This window comes from Cherax quadricarinatus, chromosome 33 (genome assembly GCF_038502225.1).
Source record: "Cherax quadricarinatus isolate ZL_2023a chromosome 33, ASM3850222v1, whole genome shotgun sequence".
NCBI lineage: Eukaryota > Metazoa > Arthropoda > Malacostraca > Decapoda > Parastacidae > Cherax > Cherax quadricarinatus.
The window spans coordinates 29,820,913-29,843,829 of record NC_091324.1 but is presented as its reverse complement, the minus strand read 5'-3'; positions in this window follow the sequence as shown (position 1 = coordinate 29,843,829).

Sequence of the window (22,917 nt, the reverse complement as noted above, 5' to 3'; positions counted from 1 at the left end):
ATTCGCTGATCAATTAGTGGGCGAGACATGACCTGATCACGGTGGGAGAACGACCTCATTAAGTGGTTCCCAAGACAGCTTATTGATCATTAGGTTGTAACAGCTAGTCGGGGTTTTTGTCGCAATTAAGGACAATTAAGGGTGTCAGAATGGTTGTTCGCCAGGACCTAAAATATGCTGAGGTGATTTAGTCTCCTTGTATGGTTGATATGGTAATAAGATTAGTTTTTGTCTTGGTGGGTGGTGATAGACGGTGGTGTAGTTGTAGATGGTGGTAGGGGGGGGTAGATGATGTGGTAGATGGTGGTGGTTTGGTGGTAGATGGTGGTGTGGTTACTGTGGTAATAGATGGTGGTGTGGTTACTGTGGTAATAGATGGTGGTGGTAGATGGTGGTAATGGTAGAGGGTGATGTAATAGATGGTGATGGTGTAGTGGTAGATAGTGGTGATGATATAGCGGTAATGGGTCATATTTTTTCCCTCTTGAATTAAAAAATGAATACATCCGCACTGTGATGCTACCTCACTCCTACAAGTAATTCGTATAAATCTCTCTGCTCTAGATGACAGGTTCCTGTACAATAGCTCCACAGTGGGAACTAAAGTCTGCGATGTTTCCCTGTCACATTCCATCACATTTCCATCCACACCACAACATAGAGAACGGGTTGAGTGAGTTCTCTAGCTATGTCGACGTGAAAGATGGAGTTACTGACGAGGTAACTACCATCTCTCTCAAGATGGCATATCGCCACCATCTCGCCAATACCACAGAACAAAACAAAGGGTTGTAAATATTGTCACACTACATTGCATAAATAATCTTGGATTAATATATTTAACAAAAACTACCACAACCTGACGTTTCGATTTCACATCTTCCCAGCATAACTTGTCCTCTCTGCAACAGCACCTGACCTGTCCCCCGGCATCTGACCTTCTGGTGGCAACTGAACCATCACCATACCTCATCTGATTACCTCATTCTCCTCCTGTTCTTCAAGATTCTCCTTTGTATGGACTGATGAAGCCACTGTGTGGCGATACGTTTCCTCAATACACTGTGGTGTATGGCCATACACTGTTGTGTATGGCCCATCACATGCACTCTCAGTGTGCTTTTGAGCATCTGGCGAAATCTTTTTTAGAGCACCTTGAGATTTAGCATGTTATGCAGGAGAAATCCTGCTGGCTACTCCCAACTGGGAAAGAACTTCACGAAAAATATTAATGTGAAGTTTAATCCCTGGTCTGGTTGGATTCCCCGCGGTGCCCCTGCTTATGCAAAAAAAAAAAATCATACTGTAGTTTATACAGCAGAGCACACATTGTTGCATTGTATAGGTATTGCTTTGGGATAATGAGTAGAAGTACACATATTTGTAAAGAGGAATTCATTACGAATGCGAGCCTGAAGCATGGGGCCAACCCAGTCTATAATAAGAGCCTGGATAACTAGGCTTCCCTATAATTTAAAAAAAAACATGGCACACATCTGGACACCAGCAGACACATCTGTTGCTATTCATGGCCAAACAAAATTCTTGGCAAGTTTTGTAAAATATAAGAACATAAGAAGGAAGGAACACTGCAACAGGCCTACTGGCCTATGCGAGGCAGGTCCAATCCTCCCACCGACTTAAGCCAATACCTTAACCTAGTGAGGTCAGACACGTCACTTAAGGGAGGAGCAGTGCATCCGACCTAGTAGCACAAGCTAGTCAGGTCCAACTCACACCCACTCATGTAGTTATCGAACCTATTTTTAAAACTACACAACGTCTTAGTGTCTATGACGGTACTCGGGAGTTTGTTCCACTCATCTACAACTCTGTTACTAAACCAGTGCTTTATTATATCCTTCCTGAATCTGATTTTTTCCAAATTTAAAGCCATTGCTGCGATTCCCACTCATGAGACTGTTCTGTGCCACCTCCATCACTCTTCTCTTGCCGGAAACGCCAAAGCATTTTCGGATTTTTATCATCTGGTGTTTCTCCATATTAGGTGGCGAATCCTTTCTGTTATAAGTAAACTGGAATGGGTTGTGTAAAATGTTACACTCCTACTGACCATGTCTGCTTCCGAGATGGACCGTGCACAAGCAGAAGAAGCAAGGGTATTATTCTGTCACTTCTCTGTTGGCAAACGTGGTCATGCCTATTACAATATGAACACTGAATCTGATACTGGGACTTATACTGGAGAGCCATTTTGTAGCCTCTGCTGTCCATTCACGGATCGCCTGTTTATAGGCCCAGCTAGGTTTTAACTGATTGTGCCGAGGCTGAACGAGTGATATTTGGCGTTCAGCTGTGTAATGCACCTATTAGGTATCCGCCAACTCACTTACCTCCTCGACTGATGGGTATTCCTTATCTTTAAGATAAGCCCGAGCATTATCCGTCGTGTTGGTTATAACGTTTTCAAATACGATTCAGTTTACCAACCCTTGGAAATAGTATTCTGTCTCTCCTAGACACCAATGTAGGAAAGCAGTCCTTTTCCTCTGAGCCAAATCATTGTCTCTCTCAGGTCTTTCAACGGAGATTATGAATTTTTGTTGGTACTTGGCGACTGATACTCCTGAGAGGACATGGTAGAGGTTCTCTCCTCAACCTTGCCATGTAATTAGGTGTGCAACAGTGCTGCCCAGTGGGTTTTAAGCCAGATGAGCGCAGCTGCCTAGTTGATGAGGATAATGTTGGTAACTGATGGTGGTGTGGTGGTGATGGTAAGGTGAACGGTGGTGGTGATGGTAAGGTAGCAGCAGCAGCAGCAGTGATGGGTGGTAGAGCCGGGGGCAGCCCGTGCATGCCCTTGGGCATCTTGTTGCTAAAACACAGATCATTATTTTAATTGCCCTAACTGGGTGGTTTTGCAGCAGTAGTTAATACCGAGGCACATAACGCCCCGTGATTGGTTGTTGCCGAGACTGATGCAACCTGATTGGCTGTAATTTTGATCTGAGAAGGAAATTAGTTTCAATTTATATGACAGCGATTATTATCTCGGCTGGGAGAACATACGCCAGGAATGACGATGAGTGCAGGTGTATGTACCAGTGGTGGCTACCACACGGTCCCAATACCACTGAGATGATGGTTCCTATCACACGGTCCCAATACCACTGAGATGATGGTTCCTATCACACGGTCCCAATACCACTGTGATGATGGTTCCTATCACACGGTCCCAATACCACTGAGATGATGGTTCCTATCACACGGTCCCAATACCACTGAGATGATGGTTCCTATCACACGGTCCCAATACCACTGAGATGATGGTTCCTATCACACGGTCCCAATACCACTGAGATGATGGTTCCTACCACACGGTCCCAATACCACTGTGATGATGGTTCCTATCACATGGTCCCAATACCACTGAGATGATGGTTCCTATCAGACGGTCCCAATACCACTGAGATGATGGTTCCTATCAGACGGTCCCAATACCACTGAGATGATGGTTCCTATCAGACGGTCCCAATACCACTGTAATGATGGTTCCTATCACACGGTCCCAATACCACTGTGATGATGGTTCCTATCACATGGTCCCAATACCACTGAGATGATGGTTCCTATCAGACGGTCCCAATACCACTGTAATGATGGTTCCTATCACACGGTCCCAACACCACTGTGATGATGGTTCCTATCACATGGTCCCAATACCACTGTGATGATGGTTCCTATCACACGGTCCCAATACCACTCTGATGATGGTTCCTATCACACGGTCCCAATACCACTGTGATGATGGTTCCTATCACACGGTCCCAATACCACTGTGATGATGGTTCCTATCACACGGTCCCAATACCACTGAGATGATGGTTCCTATCAGACGGTCCCAATACCACTGTAATGATGGTTCCTATCACACGGTCCCAATACCACTGAGATGATGGTTCCTATCAGACGGTCCCAATACCACTGTAATGATGGTTCCTATCACACGGTCCCAATACCACTGTGATGATGGTTCCTATCAGACGGTCCCAATACCACTGTAATGATGGTTCCTATCACACGGTCCCAATACCACTGTAATGATGGTTCCTATCACACGGTCCCAATACCACTGAGATGATGGTTCCTATCAGACGGTCCCAATACCACTGTAATGATGGTTCCTATCACACGGTCCCAATACCACTGTAATGATGGTTCCTATCACACGGTCCCAATACCACTGTGATGATGGTTCCTATCACACGGTCCCAATACCACTGTAATGATGGTTCCTATCACACGGTCCTAATACCACTGTGATGATGGTTCCTATCACACGGTCATCATAAAACCACTGTGATGATGGTTCCTATCACACGGTCCCAATACCACTGTGATGATGGTTCCTATCACACGGTCCCAATACCACTGTAATGATGGTTCCTATCACACGGTCCCAATACCACTGAGATGATGGCTCCTATCAGACGGTCCCAATACCACTGTAATGATGGTTCCTATCACACGGTCCCAATACCACTGAGATGATGGTTCCTATCAGACGGTCCCAATACCACTGTGATGATGGTTCCTATCACACGGTCTCAGTACCACTGTGATGATGGTTCCTATCACACGGTCCCAATACCACTGTGATGATGGTTCCTATCACACGGTCCCAATACCACTGTGATGATGGTTCCTATCACACGGTCCCAATACCACTGTAATGATGGTTCCTATCACACGGTCCCAATACCACTGTGATGATGGTTCCTATCACACGGTCCCAATACCACTGTGATGATGGTTCCTATCACATGGTCCCAATACCACTGTAATGATGGTTCCTATCACACGGTCCCAATACCACTGTGATGATGGTTCCTATCACACGGTCCCAATACCACTGTGATGATGGTTCCTATCACACGGTCCCAATACCACTGTGATGATGGTTCCTATCACACGGTCCCAATACCACTGTGATGATGGTTCCTATCACATGGTCCCAATACCACTGTGATGATGGTTCCTATCACACGGTCCCAATACCACTGTGATGATGGTTCCTATCACACGGTCCCAATACCACTGTGATGATGGTTCCTATCACACGGTCCCAATACCACTGTGATGATGGTTCCTATCACACGGTCCCAATACCACTGTAATGATGGTTCCTATCACACGGTCCCAATACCACTGTGATGATGGTTCCTATCACACGGTCCCAATACCACTGTGATGATGGTTCCTATCACACGGTCCCAATACCACTGTGATGATGGTTCCTATCACACGGTCCCAATACCACTGTGATGATGGTTCCTATCACACGGTCCCAATACCACTGTGATGATGGTTCCTATCACACGGTCCCAATACCACTGTAATGATGGTTCCTATCACACGGTCCCAATACCACTGTGATGATGGTTCCTATCACACGGTCCCAATACCACTGTGATGATGGTTCCTATCACACGGTCTCAGTACCACTGTGATGATGGTTCCTACCACACGGCCCCAATACCACTGTGATGATGGTTCCTATCACACGGTCTCAATACCACTGTGATAATGGTTCCTACCACACGGCCCCAATACCACTGTGATGATGGTTCCTATCACACGGTCCCAGTACCACTGTAATGATGGTTCCTATCACACGGTCCCAATACCACTGTGATGATGATTCCTATCACACGGTCCCAGTACCACTGTGATCATGGTTCTTATCACATGGTCCCAGTACCAGTGCTAGTGTGATGATAGGTACAATCATACGGTCCCTGAACCACTGTGATGGTTGTCTCGCAGGGACCAGTACCAATGTGATGATGGTTACTATCACACGGACCAGTAGCAATGTGATGATGGTTACTATCACACGGACCAGTAGCAATGTGATGATGGTTACTATCACACGGGCCAGTAGCAATGTGATGATGGTTACTATCACACGGGCCAGTAGCAATGTGATGATGGTTACTATCACACGGGCCAGTAGCAATGTGATGATGGTTACTATCACACGGACCAGTAGCAATGTGATGATGGTTACTATCACACGGGCCAGTAGCAATGTGATGATGGTTACTATCACACGGACCAGTAGCAATGTGATGATGGTTACTATCACACGGGCCAGTAGCAATGTGATGATGGTTACTATCACACGGACCAGTAGCAATGTGATGATGGCTGTAATATTAATTAAGTAGTATTGAAGGAAGGACGTGAAGACTCCACGAGCCACAACCATCCATTCAATTTTCTTACCTTAAGCTTCGCTTCCAGTCTTATCTTTCTTTTATTGAACTTCTTATCAGCTCTAATTTACTTTGCAGTTTTTCACCCGAATGTTTCTATTTTTGTTGTCTTCCATTACCTGCTCAAATGTATATATAAAATTGTTCAGCTGTATTTTTCTAAAGAATTTCGCCTCTATAATTTTTGGGACGCCAGTCGCATATATTAATTTATTTTGTTGGCTATAAATAGGAGAGGTGGATTTCCATTTACCATGGTGAATTTGTGTGTGTGCACTCACCTATTTGTGGTTGCAGGGGTCGATTCATAGCTCCTGGCCCCGCCTCTTCACTGGTCGCCATTAGGTCCACTCTCTCCTTCCTCCATGAGCTTTATCATACCTCGTGTACTCACCTAGTTGTACTCACCTAGTTGAGGTTGCGGGGGTCGAGTCCGAGCTCCTGGCCCCGCCTCTTCACTGATCGCTACTAGGTCACTCTCTCTGAACCGTGAGCTTTATCATACCTCTGCTTAAAGCTATGTATGGATCCTGCCTCCACTACATCGCTTCCCAAACTATTCCACTTACTGACTACTCTGTGGCTGAAGAAATATTTCCTAACATCCCTGTGATTCATCTGTGTCTTCAACTTCCAACTGTGTCCCCTTGTTACTGTGTCCAATCTCTGGAACATCCTGTCTTTGTCCACCTTGTCAATTCCTCTCAGTATTTTGTATGTCGTTATCATGTCCCCCCTATCTCTCCTGTCCTCCAGTGTCGTCAGGTTGATTTCCCTTAACCTCTCCTCATAGGACATACCTCTTAGCTCTGGGACTAGTCTTGTTGCAAACCTTTGCACTTTCTCTAGTTTCTTTACGTGCTTGGCTAGGTGTGGGTTCCAAACTGGTGCCGCATACTCCAATATGGGCCTAACGTACACGGTGTACAGGGTCCTGTGTATGTGTGTGTAAGTTTATTTAGGTACAGGTATACACAAGTCCAGTTACACAAATTATCATTCATTTTAACGTGTGTATATTACCTAAGACAACCCGAAAAAAAAAATCAGACAAAGTGTGTGTTAGGAAGCAAGATCCACCCCTATAAGAACGATAGATCGGAAAGTTCAACACAAGCAGTGTCTCTGCTCGCAGAACCCACCGCAACAAATGCTCAAGCCTCGAGTATATAGATCAAGCAAACACTAAAGTCTTCTGCCCGCTCCATTATTTACGCTCTTGTTAAACCCCGAAAATGAGCGCAGTCACCCCTCTTGCTCTATCTGGGGTGAGGAGAGACTCAGGTGGTGAGAGATGGTTCTGTCCCAAGGTTTTGTGTGTGTGTGTGTGTGTGTGTGTGTGTGTGTGTGTGTGTGTGTGTGTGTGTGTGTGTGTGGTAATTAATGGGTGTGGCATCAATGTTCTGTCTTTCAAACTCGCTACGTAGGCTGCTTAGCGACAGTTCATATATTATCTTTATGGCACTTAATTATGATGCCACACTGGCAGTTATGGCTGCCGATTACGACGATAAGATGGAAGGGGGGGGGGAAGAAGGGAGAGAAGCGAAGACGGTGAGGGAGACACGAAGGCAGGGAGAATATCCCCCCCCCCTTCCTTCCTTCCTTCCCGGCCTCCTAGTTGTTTACCGCAGAAGGCGACCCACCAATCTCTCCGGAGAGTTTGATTATATTGTTAGGTTAATTGAAAAAATATGATGGGGTTGGTTGGAGGGATACGTATACCGCTCAATTGACTACTGTTTTTAATGTTAGTGAGAACAGACATGTGGTTCCACCTTTGCCTCCGTCTCCACCAGTTTGTCCTGGTGGCGTGTGTGCTGGTGGAACGTTGGTATTGAGTGGGGCTATATACTATTTCAGGGGTAAGTGCTAGCTAGCCTCGTAGGAAGTCATACAGCTCTTAGGGAATGTGAGGCAATCAAGTTTGACCCAGGGAAGGAGAGGGTAGTTCTAATTTCTTGGATCAAGAGACCTTGGTCAGTGTCAGATGCAAGTTGTCTTGGAGTGTAAGGCATGAACTCTTGTTATTACTTTTAGGGGAGATTTTAAAATGGAATATCGAAACAGAGAACACTGGTGCAGTCTACCTATGGTTATTTATGGTGAGCCAAACTGACTGATTGTTTTGCAGTTCGAGATAGCCACCACAGCCTGGCTGATCAAGGACGGTTTACAGAAAGTTATCAAGTGCTCGAGTGCACACAGAGGTCTATCGATACTCCCTCTAATAACTGAAAAGAAGGACGGAGTTAAGAAGTCTTGGATCCAATTTGATACGGGAAGTATATGTCAGTGTTGTTCGACGTTCCGAGAGCTTAAGTGTTTAAATGAATTTGGGCATCAAATATTCTTTAGACCTTCTAGTTCTTGTCGCTGTTTTTATTTGTTTAACCTGTATTTCTTCACTTTTTCTTTGTGAAGCTAAATAATTTCAACGTTGAACATCATGTTATTTTCCGTGACCCGCTGGAAGATTGAATTAACATTGTCTTGAGGGGGAAGTGTGCTGTGTCCTCGAAGGATGCATAGCATCGCACCATGATTTATGTTTGCTTGTGGCACACTGATAAATGAAAAAGAGGATTGAGGTATATACAATGTTAGAATTACAGTGGACCCCCGCATAGCGAACGCCTTGCATAGCGAACAATCCGCATAGCGAACGCTTTGTTCGCCAAAATTTTGCCCCGCATAGTGGACAAAAACCCGCTCAGCGACCTTCGTCCGAGACACGTTCATTGTTTACCAGCCAGCCTCCGCGGTAACATTACTTTTAATGTTACTTTACTTTAATGTTTGTTTTGTTAGGAAATTCACGATCCTCTTCTAGCTTTTCCAGCTGTTTCTTTTGAACGCATTTTCTTTGCTGTTACACAGTAGTCACACTTTTAGAAAGCTTTCACTAACTCTTTCTATTTTATATCGGCATTTTTCTTGTTTTTCAGTGTATTCAAAACTGTCATAGTGGTCAGGAGAGTCCTGCTTTCGATCTATGTTTTCATGGATTGTTTAAATGTTGTGATTCCACGTGTTTAACAGTTATACTTCTTAGCACTCTTTCAGGTATTCTGATGTATAAATTGAGTACTCAAAGTCTAGACCTTTGTTTTCGATTGTTTTACTGCCATCTTTGTTTAGCAGGATTATGGTAGCTTTTCACAAATAACTTGTACTTAGAGGAGGAAGAAACTTACGACGACGTTTCGGTCCTGTGTAATAAATCACCTTACCTAAGTGCTGGTTATTAGTTAATCGTCCCAGGCACGGTATTGCGACTTTTATTCTTCATGTCATCGTTTTTCAGGGAGTGTTACCTGTATTTAGACTGTCTCTGTAGGATAGGCTTATTTTTGCCATTCTTGATCATTATAACTTCATAACGATGGGTGTGATACAGAGTGCAGTTAGGTGAAGGTTCACAGGCGGGGCCAGGAGCTGTCGGAAGGTCAAGTTGGTTAGTACAGCTCGATGACACCCACCCGGAAGACAAGAACAACATAATGCTTTTGGAAGAAAAGGTAAACATTTACACCGAGAATCTAAAACAATATTAAAGGATGAGAAACAGGAAATAGGGAAGGGATGGAGAGACTCAAGAGGTAGAGAAAATAGACTCTGTGACGTAGTTATTGTTGCTGTTATTTCCTGTGGCAGATAAGAGCGGTGAGTGGCGTATTAGGTCTTCATATCATACCCTCAGCTGTCTATTGCTTTTCTTTCCTTCCAGTTTATTCCCTTTCTTTCTCCCCTTTCTTAAGTCTTGGTCGGCCTCTACCATCTGTCCTGTACCTCCCTCCTTCCCATCTCTTCCTCTCCTCCCTTCTTCCCATCCTTGCTCTGCTACGCAGGCTCACGCCACAGACACCGGACGCCTAAGAATCATTTTGACGTCAGTGTTAATATATTTCCTTCGAAGACCAGACGACAGCAGCCTGAAACATTTGTGTTTGTACTTATCTATTTGTAGTTTCATGCCTCCTTACTGGCCATTATCGGGGTTCACTCTCTCAGCCTCGTGTGTCTCATCATAGTGGTCATTCCACTAGGTTATTTAGCTTCATGACCACCCTAAAGCTGACTCATCTGTGCCTTCGTGCACCCGTTTTCCACCTCTGGAACAGTTATCTTTGCCTACTCTATCAAGCGTCTTCCCTCGTCAGATTAAGTTCCTTTGGTATTTTCTCATAGTTAAGTTCCTTTAACTCTGAGATTTGTCATGTTAAGATTTCTCCAGTTTCATGACAAGCTTTATGCTGGTGCTGCATACTAAAAGTATCCTGATGTATGCCATATGTAGGGTAACGAAAGATTCTTCGTTGAAATTCCTCGGAGCTAATTTTAGATTCACCTATCGAGCATTTGCTGAGTAGAGATTATTCGATTGATGTACGCCTCAGGTGATATGCTCGGTACTATGGTTACCCCTGGGTCCCTCTCCTTGAGTTTGGCTCAGCCCCTTTCTCCCGAGTCTGTATTCAGTTTCCGGTCTTCGTTTTTCCTAACATAATTTTTATAAACTTTACTCAGGGTGAAGATTATGGTTGAGGTGTAGCCTTTCCTTGCCCTCGTGGGTTTTTATTCTTCTCATTAATTTCGCATAATCTGAAAGCAGGATATATATGACTCTTCCATAATGCCGTTCACGTACACAAGAAACGTTACCGATCCCAGTACCAGTCCTTATGGAACCCCTGTTATTACAGTTGTCCAGTCTGGCACCTCTTCCCGGACAATCGCTGTTTCTTTCCCATTATGTATTCTTTGATCTACTTTTGCGGCTTATCTCTGCCAGCTCCTCAAATTTTAGGCTCAGTCGCCTTTGCGACAGTGTGAAAGGCTTTCAAGTATTCCAAGAATATGCAGCCCACCCTTGCCATTTTTTCTTGTCTCACCTGTTATCTTGCTATAGAAGTCCAGTAGTTTTTCGATGCAGGAATTACTATCTCTCAAACTGTGCATGGTGTTGGATATGAAATACTTCATACTAAGTGCTCCACTTCTCGCCTAATTATATTTTCCATTACCTTACGTCACAGACCGGGCCGCGGGGGCGTTGACCCCCGGAACTCTCTCCAGGTAAACATGCATGATGGTAATACTGGCCTGTAATTTAATCTTACCATCTTGTCCTTAATCCTACCAACTTGTCCCCATTTTTTAAATGTTGGGACTACTTTTGCTGTATTTTGTCCTGGTAATTGTCCCGTATCCATATAAGCGTGTGTATGTGAACTCACATATATGTGGTTGCAGGGGTCGATTCACAGCTCCTGGCCCTGCCTCTTCGCTGATCGCTACTAAGACCATTGTGTGTGTGTGTGTGTGTGTGGAGCACTTCTCGACGACCTGTGTTCCTTGGAGGTGTTTGTACTGCTGAGCTCACCGGCTCTTCACGTCCACTTACATGGTTACGCTTCAGTTCGGCGCTGACATGATCACTGCGGGAGCTGTCATGATTCAAGCTCTCGGCGTGATGTCATAGCCTAGTGCGTGGGTGTGGGACCTGGCTCCTGTCCTCAGCCCGGGCCTGGTGAGAGTCTGGTGCTGATGGGGGTGTCACATGAGTGGGGTACGGGTTAAGGAGTGGCGCCGATGGGGGTGTGGTATGAGTTGAGTATTAGTGAGGGTGTGGCGCTGATGGGGGTGTAGTATGGGTGGAGTATTGGTGAAGGTGTGGTATGGGTGAGGCAATGGGGACGATGTGGTATATACTTGTAGCCGAATTTCAGGGCTTGTCTGCCCTACCAGTATGACCTTTGGTCAGAATTTCCTGTTGAGTTTCTATTCAGCCAGGCAGTTGCTGTTAGCGGCCCGCTGGCCCACATAGTCATCACAGCCTGGTTGATCTGGCACTTGGCGGAGGCAGTGATCTGGTTTCCTCTTGAAGACTTTTGCATTTGTTCCGGCAATATTTCTATTATCTGCTGGTAGCAAGTTGAAGAATCTTAGCCCACGGGTATTAACACAGTTCTCTTATTGTTTCTACCGCACTCCTGCTTATCACCGAATTTATTTACACTTCCTCCCCTATCTCTCACACCAGTAAGTTGCTGTAGTAGTATGTAGATTTTGGACCTGGTCTGGGACCAGGCCGCGGTGGTCAACGCCCCGCGTATCCTTCGGATATTCCTTATCTTCCAGGTGTACATTACCAGGTATATAAGAACATAAGAAAGACGGAACACTGCAACAGGTCTGCTAGCCTATGCGAGGCAGGTACAATTCTCCCACCGGCTTAAGCCAATGCTTTGACATAGTCAGGTTAGTCACGTCACTTAAGGGAGGAGCACGGCATCCGACCTAGTAGCACAAGCTAGTCAGGTCCAACTCACACCCACTCATGTATTTATCCAGCCTATTTTTAAAACTACACAACGTCTTAGCATCTATAACTGCACTCGAGAGTTTGTTCCACTCATCCACAACTCTATTACCAAACCAGTGCTTTACTATATTCTTCCTGAATATGATTTTTTTCCAATTTAAAACCATTGTTGCGAGTCCTGTCTATGTTAGATCTTTTTAGCACGCTATTTACACCCCCTTTATTAATTCCTGTTTTCCATTTATACACCTCAATTATATCCCCCTAATTCTACGCCTTTCTAGAGAGTGCAGATTCAGGACCCTCAGTCTATCTTCATAGGGAAGATTTCTGATACATGGATCTATTTTCTTCGCTCCCAAAAGTACATTCCTAGTATTTTGAGGCATTCCTGGTAGCTTAAATGCTGGATTGATGCAGACACACTAGTGTGCTGGTTATGGCTGCCTTAAAAGACTGATACGAAATCTTTCTCTCTTGCCTCAACTTTTTTTACTAATACCTCCATTTACTGTCGTTTTAAACACCTATTTTTATATGTATCTTTGGTGTCTGTTACTCTTGCACTGTATCTTCATCTTGCAGAATGTATGGTGACATCTGTTTTGTTCCTTCATGTACTTCTCCTTTCTTTCTTCCTCTCTTTCTATGTTTCTCTTTCCCATTCATAATATATATGTACCTTCAAGAGAGGCGAGGTCCACACAACTGTCCTCTCGTCCTTCCATCTCATTTCTTCCTGCCCCGCCCATCCCGCCACACCCTATCCACCCACCTCCACTTATATATATGCCCAAACTTATTCACTCTTCTATATTTTTCTGGGTTTCGCATTTTGCATGTTAATACTTATTATTCCTTAGAAGTAATACTTTAACGACCTCTGCACCTTATGGGGAAGACACTTAGCTGCCTCATTAACCAAAAATAATAGATTTTCACATTTGCATTTTGCACAGACTGTTTACATTCAGTGAATTAGTTTCTCCCATTAAGTTTTGTATATTATTGGATATTTTTTACGTGTTGGCTAAGTCGTTATTGATGTTGGTTCTAGATTGGTGGTTAATTGGGTTTTATTGGTAACATTAGAGTCATTAGGTTACAAGTAGCCGGTTCACCGGCAGTCAGGAATGCTTCAGTCACTAAAATAGGGATTAAAGAAAACTGTCAGTGGTATCTGGAGGTGGTGTCTGGAGGTGGTGTCTGGAGGTGGTTGTCTGGAGGTGGTTGTCTGGAGGTGGTTGTCTGGAGGTGATGTGTGGAGGTGGTGTCTGGAGGTGGTGTCTGGAGGTGGTTGTCTGGAGGTGGTTGTCTGGAGGTGATGTCTGGAGGTGGTGTCTGGAGGTGGTGTCTGGAGGTGGTTGTCTGGAGGTGGTTGTCTGGAGGTGGTGTCTGGAGGTGATGTCTGGAGGTGGTGTCTGGAGGTGGTGTCTGGAGGTGGTTGTCTGGAGGTGGTGTCTGGAGGTGGTGTCTGGAGGTGGTGTCTGGAGGTAGTTGTCTGGAGGTGGTTGTCTGGAGGTGGTTGTCTGGAGGTGATGTCTGGAGGTGGTGTCTGGAGGTGGTTGTCTGGAGGTGGTGTCTGGAGGTGGTTGTCTGGAGGTGGTTGTCTGGAGGTGGTGTCTGGAGGTGGTTGTCTGGAGGTGGTGTCTGGAGGTGGTTGTCTGGAGGTGGTGTCTGGAGGTGATGTCTGGAGGTGATGTCTGGAGGTGGCGTCTGGAGGTGGCGTCTGGAGGTGGCGTCTGGAGGTGGCGTCTGGAGGTGGCGCTTGGAGGTGGTTGTCTGGAGGTGGGGTTTGGAGGTGGGGTTTGGAGGTGGCGTCTGGAGGTGGCGTCTGGAGGTGGCGCCTGGAGGTGGCGCCTGGAGGTGGCGCCTGGAGGTGGTGTCTGGAGGTGGCGCCTGGAGGTGGCGCCTGGAGGTGGCGCCTGGAGGTGGCGCCTGGAGGTGGCGCCTGGAGGTGGCGCCTGGAGGTGGCGCCTGGAGGTGGCGCCTGGAGGTGGTGCCTGGAGGTGGCGTCTGGAGGGATGCCCGGACGTGGTGTCTGGAGGAGTGCCTGGAGGAGTGCCACAGCCGCTATGTCGTCAATTAGCCTCCGTAGCTTCTGTCTTGATTCATATGACGTCATCACTGCCTGGCACAGACCAATGCCTTGTTGTTTATATCTCTGTTAACCGATAGTAGGTGCCTGGCACTCTCCCCTCCCCTATTTCCCTACCCTCCAAACTGGCTTTCTCTCCCGTTGGCATCCTCCCCTCACCCCTCCTCCCCTCCTCGAAGGAATACCCTCCTCCCCCGCCCACAATGACACTCTCAGTTCACAGAATCTATGTCTGATTTTGTTTTAAATATAACAGAAACTGTATATCATATGAGGTGTGTCCAGTATACCTGATATGTATAATATACTTGATATGTTTATTATATATGTATATTGTAATGACCGTCAAGTGTTTACACATCCGCAGTAAACATATACTGTTACATACTGTATGTGCCCATGTGTGTGCGTGCGTGTGTGCGTGTGTATGGGTGCGTGTGTGTGTGCATGTGTGTGTTTGTGTGTGTGTGTGTGTGTATGTGCGCGTGTGTTTGTGTGCGCGCGTGTGTGCGTGTTTGTGTGTGTGTGTGTGTGTGTGTGTGTGTGTGTGTGTGTGTGTGTGTGTGAGCATGCGTGCGTGCGTGCGTGTGCGTGTGTTTGTGTATTTACTCACTTGTTTGTACTCACGTAATAGTGTTTTCAGGGGTCGAGTCTCAGCTCCTGGCCCCACCTTTCAAACTGGCCACTACTGGATTCACTCTCTCCTGGGTTCGTAAGCCTTATCATACCCGTTCTTAAAGCTAAATTGTGTGTGTATGTGTGTACTCACCTATTTGTATTCAACTATTTGTGGTTGCAGGGGTCGATTCATAGCTCCTAGCCCCGTGTGTACTCACCTAGTTGTGGTTGCGGGGGTCGAGTCACAATTCCTGGCCCCCGCCTCTTCAACTGGCCGCTACCCGGTCACTCTCCCAGCTCCGTGAGCTTTATCATACCTCTTCTTAAAGCTATGTACGGTGTGTGTGTGTGTGTGTGTGCTCACCTATTTGTGGTTACAGGGTCGAGTCTTAGCTCCTGGCTCCGAGTGTGTGTGTGTGTACTCACCTATATGTGGTTGCAAGGGTCGATTCACAGTTCCCGGATCCGCCTCTTTGCTGTTCGCTACTATGTGTGTGTGTGTGTGTGTGTGTGTACGCGCATGTGCGCAAGAGATGCGTCAGGGCAGGACAATCTCCCACGGTACACGAGCGAGTGTCCTCCGCGCCGTCATTGTTTATACACTGGCTCCCTCGGTCTGTCAGTTGATACCTACCTTAGCAACTGGACCACCCCACTTAGGCGAAAACTTAATAAACAATTTGACCACAATGAGAGAGAAAATAAATCCCAAGCGCATTGGTGAGGTATTAATCGTCTTCTGAAGGACCCTAGTGAAGGATTACAGCAATAGTGTGGTTGACGCTAGGATTGCACACTTTTGTAAATACATCACTTAAAGAACAGACTTGCTCATATGTCTAAGGTCAGGTCAGGTCAGGTCAGGTCAAGAGTGACTAGGTCTCTCGGTATAGCCTAAATATTTCAGTCTTAATAGAGTCATGGAAATATCCAATAACTATCACAGATTTCTTATGAATAAGTGAAGTCAGCATGGAGATAAAAGGTATAAACTACCGACACGATGGAAAAATAAACACCAATGCAGTATAATGTCTAGTCAGGTCAGGTCACATTGACTTAAGGGAGGAACACGGCAACCGACCTGGTAGCCCACAACAAGCTATCAGGTCTAACTCACACCCACCCACATCCACTCATGTATTTATCCAACCTATTTTTAAAGCTACACAACGTTCTGGAATTATAGGCTTCTTCCTGCGTGCACTCAGAATCTGCAGCAATGAGTTTCTTGAAGAATGCACGATAATTGAACAAGTATTTTCTAACTCCACTATCCTCGTCACTTCATCAGAGACTGCAGACGACGGGCATTAAACATCTTCAACACACCCAGAGAAGACACTGCCGAGAAGAGATACATAGTCCTCCCCACCAACTCCATTGCCAAACACGTTTCTAACATCTTTTCCAATGCCTCATTCCAAGTATCTACCTCCACAACCACGACCATCAAGGACATTACCAGTGATAGACAGGACAAGCTTCCACCCTCTGCAGGGGTATACATAATCCCTTGTAATGACTGCAACAAATTATACGTGGGCAAAACATCAAGGACCTCCAAACACGTATTTCAGAACACCAATACGCAAGCAGGTCTGACGACACAAGGGATGCCTGTGTACAACACCGTAATTCACACAACCACTTGATAAACTACAGAAACTCAAGACTTATCACTACAGAAGACAACACTCAATACCGAAGAATCCTGGAATCATCATCATCCGACAACTTCAACCAGAAGTGGCTTCTATAACATAAGAACATAAGAACATAAGAACGATGGAACACTGCAGAAGGCCTACTGGCCCATGCGAGGCAGGTCCAAGTCTCCTACCGGCTTAAGCCAATGCACCCAACCTAGTCAGGTCAGGTCACATTGACTTAAGGGAGGAACACGGCAACCGACCTGGTAGCACAAGCTATCAGGTCTAACTCACACCCACCCACATCTACTCATGTATTTATCCAACCTATTTTTAAAGCTACACAACGTTCTGGCCTCTATAACGGTACTTGGGAGTTTGTTCCACTCATCCACAACTCTATTACCAAACCAGTACTGAGTACATGAGTTAGTGTGGAGAATCAAGTGGAGATTGTTGGGTAGGTTGTATTAGAGACTGACCTGCATGGGACGGGCGATATTCTCCACCTGACTCCCCACACTATATATACTCATGTACTTTTTACCCAGATAGATATGTTTGTGACTTGACAAAGCCCACTGTGCGGGCGAAACGTAGTCATTAAAGAATCACATTATACTGCATTTGTATTTTATTTTTCCACGTAAAGTGCAGGAAATATGTTGGAATAAATCTTTCATAGATTTCTTTAACTAACAAATTCAGCCTCGATACAAAATCCTGGACGTATATTTAGATTAAAATTAGTTGTAGACTACATTATGCAGAAATTAATTTTATAATGTTCAGCCGCTGATTTATATGTACAAAAAATGTAGATTTTAACTAGTCACTAGGATGATCAGAATCTCTTACATGAATAAACACAGCATTCCACTCCTGGGGTGATCTAATGCTTTGTGTTGTTTTAATTTTAAATTTAGCTTCTAGGATAATGCATAATGGGTGGTATCTGTATGTCAGCTTAGTATTGTTATATGTGGTTGTAAGACTGTGGATTGTATTTCATGAAGAGCTACACCCACGGGAACACAAGAACGAAGGAACACTGCAGCAGGCCTTCTGGCTTCTGCTAGGCTTGTCCCACTCAAACCAACCAAGGTTTTGCCTCAGTGATGCTTCATGGGAATTTATACCACTCATCCGCAACCCTGTTGCCAAATCAGTATTTCCCTATATAGGTGTTAGTTATTCAGTGCGTGGAATGATGGAAGCTCATCCTCCGTCAGCTGTTTTTAAAAGGCGTACAGACAACACAAAAGAAAATAAACATATTTAGCAAAAAGAGTTTATATTGGGACCGCGTTTCTAAGTAGCACTCAGACTGTTGTGCTCACTTATGGTGGCAAGATTAGTTAATGTGTGTGGGAGAAGTGTGGAAGGAATCTTATTTTAGTTAAAAGGTACATGATTAATTATTGATCACATTAGGTTAAGTTCGGTAATATTCGTCAGGAAACTAGACCTGGTTCCTGGAGCTTGAGTCATAACCCATATCTTCCATTGACTTACTGCTTCTCATTTAACGTTTTCGAGGTTATTAGTCAAATTACCCACAATGTTAGGTACTATTCCATTAGCTGTTCTTGTCTTCATTTACTCAACAAGTGTAAGGTGATACAAAGATATCGCTAGATTCTGAAGAGATTCTGAAGAGGAACTGCAGAGGGCAGTGGAGGAGTTTAAAACGGTGTTTGAGAGACAAAAGCAGAGAGTTAAAATTAAATTATTATTATTATTATTATTATTATTATTATTATTATTATTATCATTATTATTATTATTTCATTAATTTACTAAACATATCTGGATCATCCTCGCATGGTAACGAGAATTCATTAATTATTGGGAATGAGTAGAGTAGACAACCTTGAAATGCATCTTAAAATGTCATTGTCACTAAGTATTAGTGTTAGTATTATAATGTAATGACATTGTCATTATCAGTGTTCAATATTGTTATCGTTACTTGGGTTGATTCACCCACCTGCCTATTATTCCTCGTGTTTTTTCATTATCAGAGAACATGAGAGGGAAGGTGAGAGAAGTGGTCTGAATATATATATATATATATATATATATATATATATATATATATATATATACATATATACATAATGTCGTGCCGAATAGGCAGAACTTGCTATCTTGGCTTAAATAGCAACGCTCATCTTGCCATGTAGGACAAGCGAAAATTTGTGTATGCAATAATTTCGCCAAAATCATTCTGAACCTAACGAAAAAAATATATTTCACGGTGTTTGTTTAGTATTAAATTACTGTAAACAAATCTAAAATATATTTAGTTTGGTTCGGCTAAAATAAATTGTGCTTGTTAAAACAAGGTTAGGTAAGTTTTCTACGATTCTTTTGGAGCTAAATTATATTTTTTTTCATTAACATTAATGAAAAAAATATATCTTTAAACGTATAAGAGAAAAGTTTTGAAAGGACTTAATTTTAAATGAGTTCTTGCTAATTGACCAGTTTTACATATTCGGCACGACATATATATATATATATATATATATATATATATATATATATATATATATATATATATATATATATATATATATATGGAATAGGTGGTAAGTTACTAAATGCTGTAAAGAGTTTTTATGAGGATAGTGAGGCTCAGGTTGGGATGTGTAGAAGAGAGGGAGACTACTTCCCGGTAAAGGTAGGACTTAGACAGGGATGTGTAATGTCACCATGGTTGTTTAATATATTTATAGATGGGGATGTAAAATAAGTAAATGCTAGGGTGTTTGGGAGAGGGGTGGGATTAAATTATAGGGAATCAAATTCAAAATGGGAATTGACACAGTTACTTTTTGCTGATGATACTGTGCTTATGGGAGATTCTAAAGAAAAATTGCAAAGGTTAGTGGATGAGTTTCGGAGTGTGTGTAAAGGTAGAAAGTTGAAAGTGAACATAGAAAAGAGTAAGGTGATGAGAGTATCAAATGATTTAGATAAAGAAAAATTGGATATCAAATTGGGGAGGAGGAGTATGGAAGAAGTTAATGTTTTCAGATATTTGGGAGTTGACGTGTCGGCGGATGGATTTATGAAGGATGAAGTTAATCATAGAATTGATGAGGGAAAAAAGGTGAGTGGTGCGTTGAGGTATATGTGGAGACAAAAAACGTTATCTAAGGAGGCAAAGAAGGGAATGTATGAAAGTATAGTAGTACCAACACTCTTATATGGGTGTGAAGCTTGGGTTGTGAATGCAGCAGCAAGGAGGCGGTTGGAGGCAGTGGAGATGTCCTGTCTAAGGGCTATGTGTAGTGTAAATATTATGCAGAAAATTCGGAATGTGGAAATTACGAGAACGTGTGGAGTTAATAAAAGTATTAGTGGGCTGAAGAGGGGTTGTTGAGGTGGTTTGGTCATTTAGAGAGAATGGATCAAAGTAGAATCACATGGAGAGCGTATAAATCTGTAGGGGTAGGAAGGCGGGGTAGGGGTCGTCCTCGAAAAGGGTGGAAGGAAGGGGTAAAGGAGGTTTTGTGGGCGAGGGGCTTGGACTTCCAGCAAGCGTGTGTGAGCGTGTTCGATAGGAGTGAATGGAGACGAATGGTATTTGGGATCTGACGAGCTGTTGGAGTGTGAGCAGGGTAATATTTAGTGAAGGGATTCAGGGAAACCGGTTATTTTTATATAGTCGGACTTGAGTCCTGGAAATGGGAAGTACAATGCCTGCACTTTAAAGGAGGGGTTCGGGATATTGGCAGTTTGGAGAGATATGTTGTGTATCTTTATACGTATATGCTTCTAAACTGTTGTGTTCTGGGCACCTCTGCTAAAACAGTGATTATGTGTGAGTGAGGTGAAAGTGTTGAATGATGAAAGTATTTTCTTTTTGGGATTTTCTTTCTTTTTGGGACACCCAGCCTCGGTGGGAGACGGCCGACTTGTTGAAAAAAATATATATATGTCGTGCCGAATAGGTAAAACTGGTCAATTAGCAAGAACTCGTTTAAAATTAAGTCCTTTCTAAAATTTTCTCTTATACGTTTAAAGATACATTTTTTTCATTAATGTTAATGTAAAATATTTTAATTTTGCACCAAAAGAATCTTAGAAAACTTACCTAACCTTATTATAACAAGAACAATTTATTTTAGCCTAACCCAACTATATATATTTTAGATTTGTTTACAATAATTTTATACTAAACAAACACAGTGAAATATATTTTTTTTCGTTAGGTTTCGAATGATTTTGGAGAAATTATTGCATACACAAATTTTCGCTTGTCCTATATGGCAAGATGAGCGTTGCTATTTATGCCAAGATCGCAAGTTCTGCCTTTTCGGCACTACATATATATATATATATATATATATATATATATATATATATATATATATATATATATATATATATATATATATATATATATTATATATATATATATATATATATATATATATATATATATATATATACATACACATACGAGTATATATATAACCCAGCGGAGCAATCTCAGGTCTGGCCATATGACGAATGTAAACAGTGGCGGCCGTTTTCCCACAATGCAATGTATTGTTTACATCTCTTTATTTGGAGGGCGTGAGATCATCCTCCTCCTCCCCCCGCCGTAGAGGTTTGACGTCAAGACCTGCAAGGAGTGCAAAGGGTATGTTCTCATACCAAAGAGTGTATACAGCAAATTTTCATACCAAAGAGTATAATGAGTTGTCATAGCAAAGAGTGCAGAGAGGAAGTTTTTACATCAAAGAAGGACTGTGTGAGTGGCAGGAGGCGGAAGGAGGACAAGAAGCAACAGAGGAGGAAGGAAAAGTCGAGTAACAAGCAGAGAGGTGTGGCGAAGGAGAGGGATGATGAGGCTTGAGATCTGTCTCCTTACTCATGTACATTATTCGCTGCTTTTAAGCAAGCTACAAGTCCATTTATCGAGATTATGTAATTATTTTTATATTGGGCTGCAGTGACTTGGCATTAATTATTTTAATAGGCTGGGTGAGTTGACTGGTTTGCAGTTTATCATGCTGGGTGCAGTAGTGAGCTGACTAGCTCCTGGTGTAGAAGAAATTCTTATGTGTGTAGTTTTTAACTCTTTTTTTTCTGTTTTATGATTGAGAACACTGAAAAATTTCTGTGGTAATGAGTGAATATCATTCTTTAAAAATAGGGTGTAGTTATACCTCACCCTTTGATTCTGTTTCTCTTTATTCATTTTCAGTCTGTCCCTATCTGCACTATTCAGTCTTCAGATTTTGTATATAGTAATCAATTCCCTTGTCCTCAGCCAAGGTGGTCAGGTTCGGTTCCTGGCATATAATAACATTTGACGAGGGTTGAATCACAAAGAACTGTTGGAAGTACAGAAAGATAAAACACGAAATAGTGGCATGAAACTCTGTGGAAAGAGTTGCAACAACAATGAGAGTATAAAAAAATTTGGGGTAGAAAAAATAAAGCATTATTTCCTCTAAACAACCTGTGAGCACTAAAGCAATTGAGTCTCATTAAAGTAGCACTCGGATAAGCACTTTGTAAATATAGGATTTAAGTAGATACAGTCATGTTCAATGTATTTCTTAAATGCTCGCGCGAGAGAAAGAGAGAGAGAGAGAGAAAGAGAGAGAATCGTGTGTATACGTACTTCAGACAGCAGCAGTGCCTCCCAGTCACTTATCTCCTTGAGGTGGCAACCTGAAATAGTGCCTCTGGTGCTAGCCTCTGGTACCTGCCTCTGGTGGCACTGTCATTGTAGTGACGTCCTGTTGTGACATGGTGGCTGCCTTGAGACTGGTGATGGGCTCTTGATCCAAGGAACTGGGGCTATCCTTGGATGAAACTTGAATACCTACTGTTCCCCAGATGCTGTAACACACATTTAGTTCTTCCCTGTGAATAATATAATAAATTTATCCCATTATATATGTGTAAAACCCTTTAATTAATAAATGAATTGTAAATCATAATAATTATAACTTA